Here is a 16,582-nt window from a genome sequence, read left to right on the forward strand (position 1 = left end):
ATTTTTATATTTTCAGATTTCATTTATTCATTTTAGTTTAGGTTTTTAGTAATTTTTTTGATACATACTTTTTTCATTTTTATTATGATTTTTTTTCTCGATATTTCTTCTGGCATTTTTTTTTTTTTTTTTGAACTTAAACTGATGATTTCAGTTCATATTTTTTTATTCGATATTTCTTCTTGGCTAGACATTTATTTTTATTATTTTCCACATTTTCAGTTTTATTTACTTTTATTTCAGTTTTGAACTTAAACTGATCTATTTTTTCAGTTCATATTTTATTTTTTTATTTTAACAAAAATATTTTTAGCAATATCAATGTACTTTTGATGTCATTTTTTAAATGGGTTTTAATTACATTTCTGATTATTTTAGTTTTCGAAGAAGACTTTTTTTTGACAAGGTGTGATTTTTGCGATAAATTAATCTTTACTTTTTTACAGTTTTAGCGATATCTATTTAGGAGTCTTAAATAGTTTTTCATGATTTAGATTTTTGAAGTAAAACGTATACGGGACGGGTTTAACTAATGGTTTTTGTAGTTGCTAAACAGCTTTTGTAATAATTTTGTAAAAAAAAAAATTAAATAAAAAAAAATTACATATAACTTTATTTTATTTTAACTACAGAAAATGATTTAGTTTTTATAGTTTTTATAGATTTTAGTTTTAGTTAACGTTAGGGTTACATTTATTTAGTTAAAATTAAAAGGGGTTATGTTTATTTTATAAGTGTAGTTTTTTTGGTTTTATTTTTTATGTTTATTTACATTATCTTTTATATTCCTTCTGTTTCACTAATTGTCTGGTGTTTAGTGATGTTTTACTTCTTAAATTTACCTGAAAATCCTATAATAGACTGATTAATGGCAGGTTTCATTGTGACAACTTACCCCTTAGTGTTAATGTGTGCTCAATGAACTGTATTGTTTTTTCTGTATTTTTTTCCCCCGCACTAACGGTGAAATATTACAAACACACAAGATTATCTGTATATACAGACTGAAACTAACTTTCAGAAATAAACCTACCCTGAAAAATATTCACAGGGGTAAGAAATGTGACAACCCTAGTCTCCCCAAAAAAAAAGATGAAAGGGTTATTTATGGTGAAAGAAATGAGTTATCAGTGTTTGATGCACAGCACAATTTTCATGGTAAATCCATTATGTATAGTGGCAACATTTCCAGACACTAATCCACACACATCAGCATTCACGGTGGATTTTTTTTCTTCTCTATCTTCTTATGAAGGCACATGTGTAGGTGGGTCTCACAGGAATTAATCAAACTCTGATTTCTGAGGGATTATCCTGCAGCTCAATTGAATTTTCTCAGATTTACAGTATTAAAACAATATCCCAGAATTTCCGGGTTGGCTTTAAACATAATAAGAATGCCATCCAAAGAACATCCTCTTAATTGTCAAAGACAGGATTGGCCCACTTTAGGCTGCTCTCATTTTTGTCATTTAGGGCTATGGCGAGTCTTATTTTTGCTTTTGTATCAGATTTACTTTCAAAATAAACATCTGCAGATAATGAGGATCGCATTGCTCATTTACGGTATATGCTGAGAGTTATTTTGTAATTAAAGTTAGCGTGTTTTGTTTTGATTTAATTAAAGTTAGTTTATACAGTTTATCATATGACCTGAAAACACTCAAAATGGTTTTCTGACTAATGCAAGCATGGCCTGTTTGAACTGGGTAAGGAGAAACTAGGGTAATATGTCAAATGTAATGGTTCATATACTCAAAGTAAACATACATTGGACAACTGTAAAGGCTTTAAGTGGAAATCAATATGGTAAAGTTATAGATTTGATTGCAATTTGCCGTTCACACCGAATGTGTTTGGAATGGTTTTTGTGCTTTTGTCTTTTAATTTGAACTCTCTTCATGTTTCATGTTCCCCTTGTTATCTCTTGATTGTTTTTATCTGTTTCTCAGTCTGTTACCCTGTGTGTATTTAAGCCCTAGGCTGCATACGAAATCTCATATTCTGTGAATAGGTACTTCTTTTGAATAAGTAATTACAGAGAGAAAGTAAGAAAGTATCTTCTATATAATATGAAGTATGTAGTATGTATATAGTATGTACCAGTGTCAAATCCTCTCCTGTGGCCTCATGGGATAGTAAATTGTCCAGTGGATGTGCACTTCCGAATCATCTGAAATAGTAGGTCATCTTAGTACTTTTTTACATACTGTCAATTCGAACACACTACTTTGTTCACACAGTGTTTTTCTGCCTACTATATAATAGAGAAATATGCGATTTTGAATGCAGCCCTTGTGTTTTTAGTAATCTTTGTCAGTTGTTGTTCATTATGTGTTGTATCGTCGACATGCTTCATTTCTAGTAAATCAGCTGAAATGGGATCATTTATCTCTAAGTTTTGGTTGTTTGTGTGATTAGTGATTCATATGTTGCTATACTATTGACAATGGACAACAGTGAATATTGCCTGCATAATTTGTTAATGTGACTTTTATAAGGCTAGAAATTGGTGTAAAATTCAGAGACATACTGAAGAAACAGCTAAATTGGCTAGTTTTAGCTGGTCAGCAGGCTGGTTGTAGAGGGGTTTTGACCACTTGTTTAGCTGGTCAGGCTGGGAGACCAGCTAAAACCAGCTACTTCTAGCTTAAAACAGCTGGATTAGTTGGATTTTTCAGCAGGTGGTGGTAACTGGGGGCTCTGCTGAAAAAAAGCTTAGGTGGTGGTAACTATATATAATCAAATGTAGAATGTTTTGAATCCAGTTCCCCCCTCTCCCAGGGTCTGACAGGGTCATCAGCGACTGCGTTCAGTTTAGTTTTGTGTTTCACTAACTACTCAAGTGCATCATGCAACAGCATGTTTCTGGGCAGCTTGATTACTACATTTGAAAACATCCTGTTATCATCCAGTCCGTAAGTAAACCTTGTTTTAATTTGTGGAGCCGATTTCCCAAACTTTATTCAAAGTTGCCATAGAACATCTGCACATGGGTCATTATTGTGCAAGAGCAGATACTGGAGGTCTTAATGCTGGAGTCTGAATAAAACCACACAGAAATATGGGAGAGCTGGGATCATTTTTTTCCCCTCAAAAAACAAAAAACACAGATGTATCCTCAGATTATGAAAGACATGCTTTAATAGTGACAAGTATGGCAAATCATCAATTTAAACCCAAAACCGACTTCAGTTTGGTGACAGTTTTCAATCGACTGGCTTTTAGTGGTCTTGCTGTTTACGCCACACCATTAGAGATGACAAGATTGACTATAACTCTCTGGATATTACTGCCAATGGCATAACAATGACGTTAGTTCTCCTCTGATAAATGTAAACTGAGTTCAATTAGTTGCAGTTGTTGTGTGTTCATGTCTCCCATGGTTCTGCGCCGCAGGCCCAGGCTCCACATGAGGACTCCAGTCTGAGGCTTTGAAGGCAGGTTTTCCTGTTTTCTGTCTGGGGTTTATCTGATCATCAGATGGACACAGCATGCATGAAGACGCTCTCACATACCTGAGGCCGATACAGAGACAGATACTGCAGGAACCTCTCAGCTGAAGTCCTTCTCTGTTTGATTAAAGCCAGAAAAGTGAAAACGGACAGAAGTTGTAGATAAGAATGGAAGGGAATGTTCATCTGATTTAAATGTCAGTCTGTGCATCACACAAAGGCTTCAGAGGACTCAGTATAGAGCATGAGTTGTATGGAGCACTTTTATGATTTGAACTTTTATGGTACTTTTGTGTTCTTTCACTATTAAAGAGAGTGTGCAGAATATTCTTCAAAAAAGAATTTACTACTATATATCTTATGGCATGGGTACGCAACCCTGCTCAGCTCCAACCCCAGTCAAACACACCTGAACTAGCTAATCAGAGTGTTCAGGGTCACTTGAAAATTACAGGTGTGTTGAAGCAGTCTGTAAAAAGTTGCTACCCCTGTTTTATAATTATGGCTTTAATTTCAGAATTGCATGATGCTATTTTTTTTCTTAATTGTGATGTTATATCTTAAAACTTTAACTTTTCATTTCTCAACTTTGAATAATAGTGATCTTATTGCTCATAATAGTGAATTTATTTTTAATAATTTCATTTTTTCAGTATTGCAGCTTCATATCTCATATTTCTAACATAATTTGTCACAATTTTGTATTTGTATTTCTGAATTGTAACTTTATATCTCAAAATTGCAACTTTATTTTTCAGAATTGTGACTATTTCTCATACTAGCAAGTTTATTTTTCATCATTTCATTTTATCATTATTGCAGCTTTATATCTCATAATTATAATTTTATTTGTCACAATATTGATTTTATTTTTCTTAATTGTGACTTTATATCTCAACTTCATCTTTATTTTTTTTTATTGAATTTTTATTGTGACTTTTATATCTGTGTTTTTTTCTTTGTGAATTTTTATTGTGACTATTTTTCATAATTGTGTCTTTATTTTCATAATTAGAATTGTATATCTCATAATTGTACTTTTTTTTCTTTGTCTCAAGATTGCAACTTTATTTTTTTCATACATATGACTTTGGTGTTCATGATACCAACTTTATACAGCTTTATTTTGTACAGTTTTGCTTGTGTCTTTATTTTTTAGATTTTATTCTTTTTAATTGTGACTTTATATCTCAATTGCATATTTATTTCATAATTGTAATATTATAGCTCATAAGTTAGTTGTTATCTTATATATATATATATATATATGTTTTGTTTATACTTTTTATTGTGTGTATATTTTTCATAATTTCATCTGTACTTTCAATAACTGTTCCTATACAATAAATGTTCCTAACTTGCTACTTTACAGTATATGCTACAATTGTGTTCGGCTTTATGCTTTTATATAGTGTAACTTTAAAAGGATGTGCTGTTTCTACATGTGATCAGCTTTGATTTGAAAGAAAATATCGCATCCTTGTGGCGAGGATGATACAGAAGAGCATACGCAGCATAGGGTGATATGGAGAGACACAGAGGAGACTGTTGACAAAGGAATTGTTGAATAATGTTGTTATTTTTGTTTTCTTCGCTTACAAAAAGTGTTCCTGTCACTTCATATAACCCAGATTGCACATCTGATGGCAGATGGAGTATTCTGACGACGACTTTCATACATTTTCTGGACCTTGACACTGTTATTTACTTGGCAGTCTATGGGACTGTCACAGGCCTCCAGGTTTTCATCCAAAATATCTTAAATTGTGTTCTGAAGATGAACGGAGCTTTTACAGGTTTGGAACGACATGGGGGTAAGTGATTAATGACAAAACTTTCATTTTGGGGTGGAGTATCCCTTTAATGTATTGTTTTTTTTTTTTTAGGTGAACTTTCCCTTTAAATCTGTCCAGCTCTGAAAGAGTAACCTGTGAGCAGTAATGTTTTACCTTAGGCCTAACTCTAACCCTAAACTAAGTCTGGATGAACGATAGGAATATCTAAGGTTGCTCCAGGAGCAAAATTAAGGTAAGCATCATTTAATATTATGATACAATCTAAGACACGACAAACAACAACGAATGCTGGATGTTGCTAATGCTAATAATCAATAAAGCCACATGACCTTTTCTCTGCAACTGGAAAAGATATAAGTAGCTTATGTTTGATAGTCATTGCCAACTTGAAATAAGCTAATGTCTCATTAATGGACAGTTTATTATAGCTGTTTTTCAAACTTCTTTGAGCCTTGAAAGCCATTAGTTTAAATGAGTCAGAACTAAGCACATATGGTTTGTCTTAGTCTGGACCTTTTTAAACATTTCAGAGTTTGTTTCTATGTTGCTAGAAATTTTGCCAGTGCTCAGCTGTTTTTCGATATTTCTTCAGCTTGCTTTGTTTGTTGCAAAATGTCAGTCAGGAGATGTTGCTTCTTTTGTGAGGAATGAAATGGTCTTTATCCAGCTGGTCACAGTCCTCATTCATGCTACATTAGTGGTAATTGTGAGGAGGTTCAAATCCATCTCTGTACTGTGTCTGTTACTGTCATGGACCAACCATGTCCCGTTTTCCAGTAATGAGATGAAGCATGTTTGGAATCTGTGACTAATGATGGTGTAAAGATGAGTCTTTGCGTGATGTGCACAACTTAACACACATAAATAAACGCTGGTGGACACCTGTGTCCTGTCTCATGTAGTCAGAATCACACAGAAATGATCTGGAACACATCAACGGCAGACGATTAGGGAGGTTTTCTCTCCCCTGTCTCGTTTGCTTTTTTCCCGAAACAGCATATTTTAATGTCAAAAAAGATAAATTGTCTGTTTGGGTATATCTAGCTGTCACTTGTAAAATTACATCAAGGTGAGGTCATACATAATTGTGTGCCAGATATGTACGTTATGAATTATTGTGTTCATGTTCACTATGGGGTTCAGAAGTCTGAGACTTTTTCTTTCTCTTTTACATATTAGTGTTTAATTTTGTATAATACCAAATTTATGTGTTATATAAGATATCGTCCTACAGATATTTCTTCTTATTTAAATGAACATTTAATTCATTACTTTATAAATAACATTTAATTGCAATCAAATAATTTAATTCAAAAATATTTATTTAATTTACATTATGAATCTCTGAATCCACAGTATTTTAATGAACAAATAAGTAAATTAACAAGATACATTTATGAATAAATCAAAATTAAAATACAATTGTATCATAATTTATTTATAAATATACATTTATGAATAAATCAAAATTAAAATACAATTGTATCATGTATATATTTATGCATATATATAATAGCCATTTAATATATAAAAAATATTAGTCAACTTGCAATGTATAATTTATATTTTTATTGTTTTATGTATTTGTTTTTTAATGTTTATTATTTTTGTTTTGTTGTTCCTATTTTTTAGTTTTTTGTTATATATATTTTTTTTTTTTTTGTTAAAATACAATTGTATCATGTAAATATTTAATTGCAGTTTAATTACTTTAAATTATGTATTTAATTTGCATCATAAATGAGAAAATGTGAAAATTTGATAAATACACACTACTCAAAATGAATGAATGAATAAATAAATATATAAGGTAACTATATTTTAATTTTCACAAATTTATTTAGGTAAATATACATTGTCAAAATTTTAATAATAGATTTTTTATGTAATGAATTTAAATTTGTATATCCATTATTTTATGTTTATCCATTTATATCTAATCTTTTATTTAGGTGTCCTACTAATATTACTTGATTTAAATGAACAATTAATTTAAATGTAATAACTTTTTCAAAATATTTAATTGCAATTAAATAATTGAATTAAAAATGTTTATTTAATTTACATTACAAATATTTGAATCCACAGTATGTGCATGTTAGAAAGACATGGGTGCCTATGACTGTGCATTGGTGAGTAACTGCTCCCAGCATTAGCATGAACACAATGAACACATGTCGATGGTATTAGAGGTCAGATGGCATCAGAGGAACTGAACTCCTCGCTGACACTGACACTCACATTCACACTCTTCCCTCCTTGCTCATCTGCTGTTATCCTGTCACTCCTCGTTTGCGCTTTCTCTCGCCCTCTGAGCCCTCCTGGCCTCTCTCTTGCACATTATCTATTGTGAAGTCACTCCCCAGATTTATCTGTCAGTCACCTTTTTCATCATCATACTCTTTCACAGTAAAAAAAAAAACAGAGCTTATGAACCTGTAAAAAACAGCAACATTTTTCTTCTTTTTTTATTTTTATTAAATAGGTTCAAATGAATTGAATTGTCCCTTTAACTCTACAGAGTGGAGTTTCAAACGTTTCGTTTTAATGCTTCTATTTTGCATTTTTTATTTTATTATTAACACAACACTTTCATTATAAGTAATATATCAGCTTCATCTGAGTAAAAAAAAAAAAAAAAAGCTTTTCTGTCTTCATATCAAAGCAACACTTCAATTCTCATGAATTATTGTGCTTTTATGTAAATACAGATAACTGCTTACGCTGCTGGTAATGTATACACACATACAGTAGAGCCTTTCCACATAGACCATATTCATTACAAAAGTGTTAATGTTACTTATGTGCTGTGTGCTTTTTATCTGAAACTTCTGAGTAGGTAGTTTCTCACGTACAGTAGATAAAGTTAAAACCTGTGATTTACTACTAAACAAGCTCACTCTCCCACACTGGCGTCAGATGTATTTTCTTTCACAAAATGCACAGACACGTCATTTTATCTTGTCATGTCAGAACCAATGCATGTTTGGTTTCCTGTGTATCTCGGTTGTCTACATACAACACCATCCAACTGATGTAATGGTGAATGAATTCAGTGAAGAGCTATCAATCTGAAATTCAGTGACTCACTGAAGGTTTACTGATGATTATTTTCTATTTCTCTCTCTGGTCAAAGCTGGCCAAAGTTGATCTCAGTGTTCTGGCTGGATGTTGACGTGAATAAATCAAATACATGCCATTTTGAATGAAAAGAGCTGTAGAACAGCTAAATATTCTATCAAAACATTCAAAATTTGCTGGATACAATAGTTTTGAATCTGGTGTTCATTTTGTTGAGCAAGACGACGGATGAAACAGATCAGTTACGGAAGATCTGTTTACAGGAACCGTAGTCCCACTTGACCAAAACCATCCCACCATTCCTGAAAATTATTTGAAAACGTGTGTGTGTGTGTGTGTGTGTGTAGTGCAGATCCATTACAGAGTGCTGCAAATTTTATTTTCTATGGCCATAAAGCAATGAAAATTGCTGAGTCATCTGGTGTTGTTCACTATTCAACACTGAAGTATGTCAGCCAGTTACCAGATGTGCACAAAGGTGCAAGTCACTGACTAAATCCCATTTCGCTTATCCATCCTAAATACTATTAGTATTTAAATGAGTACTAATGAGCAATACTAAGTACAAAGACTGTGACCGAATTAAATTTTACTTTGGTTGTATATTTATTTTATATGTGTCAATTTTTGGAAATTGTTTTTTATGGGTCATTTTTGTAATTGAGATTTATATTGATGTATGGTTTGTTAGGATAGGAAAATATTCGGCTGACATACAACTATTTAAAAAAAAGGAATCTGAGGGTGCAAGGAAATCAAAATATTGAGAAAATCGCCTTTAAATTTGTCCAAATGAAATCCTTAGCAATGCATATTACTTTTCTGATGGTTGTATGAAATCAAAATATTGAGAAAATCGCCTTTAAATTTGTCCAAAGAATATAGATGAAACATATCAAATTTTCAACATTTTCTGTCATGTTTAGATTTAAATAGTGTTGATTTTTGGGTTTTTGAATTTTTTGAATCTATTGGTTTTGTGGTTGTGGTTTTAGCTTAGCTTTTAGCTTTGGTTATTTGAATCTTGTAGTGTTAAACAGTGGAGTAAATGACCAAAGAGTTTCAATATTTTTCCTATTTAAAACTTGACTCTTCTGTTAGTTGCATTGTGTACTAAGACCGACGGAAAATGAAAAGTTGCAATTTTCTAGGCCTATATGGTTCATAATCATAATCAAGGAACGACAAATTTAAAAAGTTTTAAATAGGAAAAATATCGAAACTCTTTGGTCATTTTTGAGCGAGATGCTAATGGTCTAATTAGATTCAATGATCTATACTAAGCTAAGCTAAAAGTGCTACCGCCAGACCCAGAGATGACGGCTACTGCATCAATTACAACATCATGGTGCATAGAAGAAGGATCGGGTACTCATGGTTTTGAAAACGGTAAAACTCAACTGTTTAACTCTAGGGGAGTTGGAAAATGAGCCTATTTTCAAAAATAGTGGAGTGTTTAAGTTTTTATATATTTACGGTAGGAAATTTCCAAAATATGTTCATGGAACATGATCTTAACTTAATATCCTAGTGATTTTTGACATTAAAAAAATAATCAATAATTTTGACCCTTACAATGTATTTTTGGCTATTGCTACAAATATACCCATGCTACTTGTTACTTTTGTTTTTTTTTGTGGTGTAGGGTATAGTATTGTAGTGTATAGAATATCAAGTTGAGATGTTGATTTTTTTTTTTTTTATTTTGTTTTGTTTTGTTTTTTGAATTATTTATCCTTGTTGGTCAGTTGCAGTGTTCAGCGGTTATTTCTGAATAATTACTTTCTCTGAATTTCAACTCATTTGAAATGTACTTTCTTAAATTCAAATTTAATTGTATGTCATATCTTAGTTTTTTAATTATGTCACAACAGTTTTTAATATACTATTATTGTAATTGTTAATAATTTAAATTAATCTATATTTTAATTTTGTTATATTTTAGTTATAAGTTTTAGTGATATTGTTATGTGCTTCTGTCACGTTTGTTTTTATTGTTTTATTTCTATTTTGCTTTATTAGTTTTAGTCATTGTAGTACTTAAACTACTTACAAATTATGAAAATAATTGAAATCTTGCCTTGTAAAGTAACTTTAATAAGGTTTTCATCTAATTTATTTCAATTACTGAAGTAAGTTTTGGTTTTAATTAACATTGATAAGTTTCAGTGTGCAGCCTCCATTCAAATTTAGTTCAAATTCAGAAATTTAATTTGAATTTTTAAAAAGCATTCTCAATTCATTTTTCAAACCTGTTGCTATAGCATTTTGATGATATTTTGTCCTACTCATTCAACTGAACTGAGGGTTGATCTTGCTATACATAATACTATTAAACACAGCTATATCTTTTCACTAACATTTAGTAGCTTCTCAAAGTTAGTTAGTAGAAATTAGAGGCCATGTCAGATTTCAGTTTAGACACATTAGTTGTATACATGTCCTGTTTTGAGTACGTTTACTTGATATTGTGTTAGAGCCATCAGGCCTCTCTCTGTGATTAGTGAGTGAGTCATTGTGGACTGTGGAGGGTCGCCCATACTGTTCACACTAAATTTCACGGCTCTTTTCAGCGTGGCAAAGAACAAAACACATTTTCTGCTTGCAAAATTTCCCAGCAGTCCCTCTGTTCCAGCTCACCACCTCAGAACATAGGTGAAAAGTCCCCCTGGTTTGAAAGGCCAGTTCTCTCATCTTCCCACACACAGTGACTACGTTTACATGGACATCAGTAATCTGATTATTTACAGTAACTTATTCTGAATAAGACAATATTATGATTAAGGTGTTTACATGACTTGCTTTTAGAATATTCCTTTCATGTTCCTGTTTTACATGTTATAGTACATACCACACGACGCCATCTGACGTCCCCTCCAGAATTTCACATACAAACATATAGTTCGTCTTGGTTATGGTGCGATATACAGTTCTGGGTGTTTCATTTTTAATTTTATGAACGCTTCAAGTGCAGTGAATTATTTGTCATGCTATATGTGCAAACAGACGATGGCATTGTTGAAGCCATGCTCTTTTGTATGCCGTCAAACTTTTGACCACTGCCGTGTGTATCCTGTCGCAAAATGCGGCGAAAAGTCCTACACGACAGTAATAGTGTGATTAGGTGTGTACATGTCTATAGTGCACTTTAAAGGGTTAGTTCACCCCAAAATTAGTTCACTATAAAATTATGTCATTAATGACTCACCCTCATGTCGTTCCTTAAGACCTCCGTTCATCTTCGGAACTCAGTTTAAGATTAGATTTAGTCCAATGACCCTCCATTGAAAATGTATGTACGGTATACTGTCCGTGTCCAGAAAGGTAATAAAAACATCATCAAAGTAGTCCATGTGACATCAGAGGGTCAGTTATAATTTATTGAAGCATTGAAAATACATTTTGGTCCAAAAATAAGTCATTATTGACATAATTTAAATTTTTGGGTGAACTAACCCTTTAATAATGCGACTAAAATTGGAATAAAAATGTCTCAATTCGATTTGTGTTTACTTCGACTTTGATTTTAGCTGGATTAAGGTAATCAAAAATCTCTTGTCCAAGTAAACATACTCACTGATTTGGGCCTCATACCTCACACAGACAAGAACAATTTCCAGTAAAAAACAGGAAATGATATGACTTGTCAGTTGATTCCTTTTTTGAGATCCATTTAGGGTAAATAAAAAGATGGGGGACGTTCTCATGAACTCTGAAAAACTCGTAGACTCTTGGGCTGGGCTCGAAATCACATTATTGGATCTCATGCTGCTAGATTATCCTAATATATGATAATGACTGCAAACACTCAAGACCACACAAGTAGAATATTTGCTTGAATGTTTAGACATATTGCAGCCCCTTATCTTGAAAGTACATGTTCAGAATCATCTCCAGTAAACAACAAACTTGAATCTTGTGTTGTGAACTTGACCTTTACTACATTTGTCACTGTTAACAGCTGCACTTATCAACAGAGGAGGAAGTCATCCAAGGTTGAAACAAAAAATAAAAGCACAATTGTTTTATCTGACCGATAGTAGAACAGCACCAACCCAGAGTTTCTCAGAAGACCTGATCAGTTCCTTTGTGTGAGACGATTATGGCCTGGGATTTGTCCCAGTTCTTGCGTCACATACTGGAAGCTGTGGGTAAGTGATGCTCATAGGACAGCTTTATGATGTAGTCTGCAGGGTCTTCTGTATGTCAGAGTGTGATTGGGAAGTCTGGTCTAATATGGACGTAAAGTTTCTCCAGCTCGCATCTACAAACATCTGCTTTTCATCTCATTGTCATCTCACTCACGCAAACACAAGAATCCGGTCCATCTTCTAACCTCACTGCTCTCATATCCAGCTGAACGTTTTTTAACCTCATTCCTTGTGATTCATAAGAAAGACATGTCCCCGTAGCAATGCTTTTACTAAGTGTTTTGTTTTAGTCATAGTTCCTCACAGAAATTTCCTTGAGGTTTAGTCAACCTGCTGGTTTAACTTGTAATATAAGTTTATTTTTTGGATATAGCCAATTAATCTCATATAAATGTGTTTGAATGTGTAATTGATACTTTACTGGTCTGTTTGCATATTTTTTTGTGTTTTGAAAACCTGGGGGGGGGGAATGGGGGGGTTGTAAAATAAAATTGTAATGTTCCTTTGTCAGTCAGCATTTAAATCAGTAATTTCATTCAAAGACAGTTTAAATCTGCACATTAATCTCCAAATTCACCTTCTAGCTTTCTCATTTCCCATTTATTCTCTGACTCACTCAGAGAAGCTGCACTTCTGCCAGACGCTCCACATGGCAGGCTTCAGAGTTTAGACATGGTCGTGTGATGCCAAAAGTCAGGGGTCGGGGCAGAGGTCGAAAGTCCCCAGGTTACAGGGGGATATGGAGGATGAAAGACAGACAGTGCTTTACTGTCGTCTCCATGGCTGTCATATATCTATGTGCAAAAGGAACACGCTTTCGCTCTTCATCTCTCTTTCTGTTTTTCAGCAGAGGGGCAAGTGGTGTCCATATGGAATTGTTAGAAATGTGTTAACTTAATAGTGTAGTTTAGGTTCTGAATCATCTCAGAACGCCACCGTTCCCATTGAGATCCTACTGTACCAATGAGATCATCTGTTTCTGATGGTCTCAACAGTCTGATGTCACTTCCAACATTAATACTATGGAATGTTGTGCAATAATGCATGATTCCACTGCCTGAGGGAACATGCAGTACATGTGCTTTGCCCCGCAGCCGTAGAAACAGCTGCAGTTTTGCGGACATATGACACTAGGACCCATGCTAATTCCAGATGTGAAAACTTCACTCTTTACTATGCTGTTTACCAAAAACTGAGACACAATTTCTCTGTTATACAAGCATCTAAACAGTAAATCAAGCCTGGGTTCTGCCGAAACTGAGGTGTACTGCTGTGAAATGTGTGTTAATAAAGCTTTCTTTCTGTGATAGTCTGTGAGGTGCAGCTGCTGTAAATACTGGTTATCCAAAGTCTGTTTGAACAGACCATTTCAATACCCTGCTTTCAGGTGGCGTGCATCCCTGGGCAAGGCCCCGCAGTCACATCATGTGCCTGGCGCTCATTCAAGCCTACTATGGTGCTTGAGTTGGAGCCAGTGGGGCAAGTAGTATCTTTCAGGCCTGTCACGAGAGGTGTGATTTAGTGTAAAGGTTAAGGAGATGGGTGACAGGGAGAGCATGACGGAGGTTGGAAATTTAAAAAGAGTGGATGGAAAAGGTGGAGCTTAGAATGTTAGATGGTCTGTGAGAATTGTAGAGAAAGATATTAGCTTTGAAGCTAAGCAGGGTTTGGCTCGGTTCATTCTTGGATGGAAGGCAGCAAGGTGGTTCAGTGGGTATCACTGGCAAGTCACAGCAAGAAGGTTCTCTGTTTGAGGTAAAGCTTTAGGATTTGCCATAGGTGTGAAAATGAGTATAAATTGTGCACGTTTGTGTTATCCCTGTGATGGACTGGCCATCTATCCATGGCAGGGCTTGACAACTCTGGGAACCATGGGTGTTTTAAATGGCTAAGCATTGCTCAAGAATTCAACCAAAGAATTCAACCAATCAGACAACACCTTTGAAACTCCTAAAGTTTTTTCAATTTTGTGAGCCATATGCAGATCAAACATTCAGCCAACGGTCCATGGGCATGACATCTGAGGCTGAGGCTGCTTTGGCCCTTGAGATCCACTTTCCCTCAGAGTTCAGCTCCAACCCTGATCCAACTTGTCTGTAGTTTTCTAGTAATCCTTAAGACTTGATTAGCTTGGTCAGAGTCGCCCGGCCCTGATCCAGAGTGTTTCAAGTTGAGTCCAAAACCCTATGCTTACAAAAAAAGACAACAGTCCTCTTCAGTTTCAGTCCTGGAAGCCCAATGGCCTTGCAGTACCAATCCCAATTTAAACCACCTGCCTGTAATTTGCAAGTAATTCCAAACATCTTGATTAATTGTTTGGGGTGTGTTTGGTTAGTGTTTGTTTTGGGTTTGTTTGGTCAATGACAATGAATCTGCAGTTGAAGAGCCCTGTATTACAGAGATGGTGTCAAATGATGACTCATAGCACATTGATATACAGTTGCCCCAAAACACATGTGGGCAGTGGGCACTTTATTCACACTTGTCTAAATGTCTTTATTTTCCCATGAAAGTAAAAAAGAGGGAGGTGTTATATTCATGAATGCCAGAAAAAAGCACTTGGCATTGTATTGTAGGTCAAATGACAATTACAACATGGCAGATGTTCACATGTATGATCACAGGCAGCACATTATCTGGTAGTGTGTGGATTCAGACACAGTTTTGCCTTAATTCAGAATATCTATGGGTTTATAATTTGAATCCAAATGTTTTGCTTGAGAAGGGCATTTGTGCTATCCTTCTTTAAATAAAACGAAATATAAATATTGAACATTTTGTTTTTTTTTTTTTTTTGTTTTTTGTTTTTTTTTTTTTATGTATTAATTATTTATGTTTGTTTGTGAAAAAATAATAATTAATTTAGACACCTACTCCAAAATATACATGGCCAAAAAATTTCTATTTTTCTATAAGAAGGCTATGACATTAACGTTGAAGGTTTTGGCTGATGCGTTATCTCATGCTTTTAATGCGGTCACATAATGGTTGATGCCTATACTGTCTACTTTTCCTTTGCTCTCTAATATTTTCTCTAACACTTTAAATTACTTTCAGGATCCGGATTGCTGGGGATGGAGATGATTGATAGGGGATGTAAAAGGGTTAGTGGGACAAGTTGTTTTTTCCCAATCAATTGCTCCTCTTTCTGCACGGATGTTATATTTTTAGCTGAAGTGTTTAGAAAGTAATTGGATTTGTCTTTTTTTGTGTGTGTGTTATGGATTTGGGAATTTTTTTTTAGGGGGTGGGGGAGGGGTGGTCTACGAGTCTATGTTGTACAGTACACGTGTGTGTGGTTGTGTGTGATTTTAGGTGCCATCTGGAGGGGGCGTGGTCTACACACCTGACACTTGTTGGATGCAGAGTTAAATACGGCTAAGACTGTTCGTGTGGGAGCGTTGTTTTGAACGATCATCTCCAGCATGATGTTTGATGGCCTGTGTTATGCTGAGTGTCCTGCCCGGCCCTAAAGCATTTCCTTATTTATGTTATACTTATGTTTGTTCTTTTTGCGTTAAAATAAATATTTTGCAAGAAATTGGTGCGTCTGGTCTCCTACTTGTTGCAGCCTGAGAGCCGGTTGTAACATGTGCCTTCATTGTTGTTGTTTCTGGATAGAATGTGCGATTACGTTCAATTCAAGCTGGTAATGGATACGAGCAGGTTCCTCATGTTAGCATGGCAGTTTGGGCTGTAGTTTTACATTCTGGAGTGCTAATTTAGGCAAATTTCCAAAGCCTTGTCATTTTATTTTAGTCCAGGTGTTCAGTTACACTCTTAACTGAGTGATGTTTTTCCACATTAAGTATGATTGCTGGACATCTCTACCTCCCACTGGGGCTGAACAGGGGTCATTTACTCCACCAACCTGCCTGAAAGACCCATCACTACCTCAAGCAGAACTAAAAACAGAGCCAAATATAGACTGCAGTGTGTGTGTATGTGTGAGTGTGTGCATTAGGGTATTTAATGTGTATTCCTGTCCATGTATGGAAGAAGGAAAGAAGGACATAGAAAGAGTAGGAGACATAATAGGCTTTGTGGAGATCTGTTTGCACTTGGTAGCTCAAAAATCCAGTCAGAAACTCAAATTGAG

General features: G+C 34.4%; 1 long non-coding RNA gene across 1 annotated transcript; it reads left to right on the plus strand.

The window, feature by feature from the left end:
* The first annotated feature begins 5,368 nt into the window (after positions 1-5,368).
* On the plus strand, positions 5,369-16,313 carry LOC122141096. The gene is made up of 3 exons (XR_006157541.1): positions 5,369-5,483; positions 15,541-15,587; positions 15,799-16,313. It is a non-coding gene; the product is annotated as an uncharacterized LOC122141096 (long non-coding RNA).
* The last annotated feature ends 269 nt before the right edge of the window (positions 16,314-16,582 follow it).

This window comes from Cyprinus carpio, chromosome B20, assembly GCF_018340385.1.
Source record: "Cyprinus carpio isolate SPL01 chromosome B20, ASM1834038v1, whole genome shotgun sequence".
Classification (NCBI taxonomy): domain Eukaryota; kingdom Metazoa; phylum Chordata; class Actinopteri; order Cypriniformes; family Cyprinidae; genus Cyprinus; species Cyprinus carpio.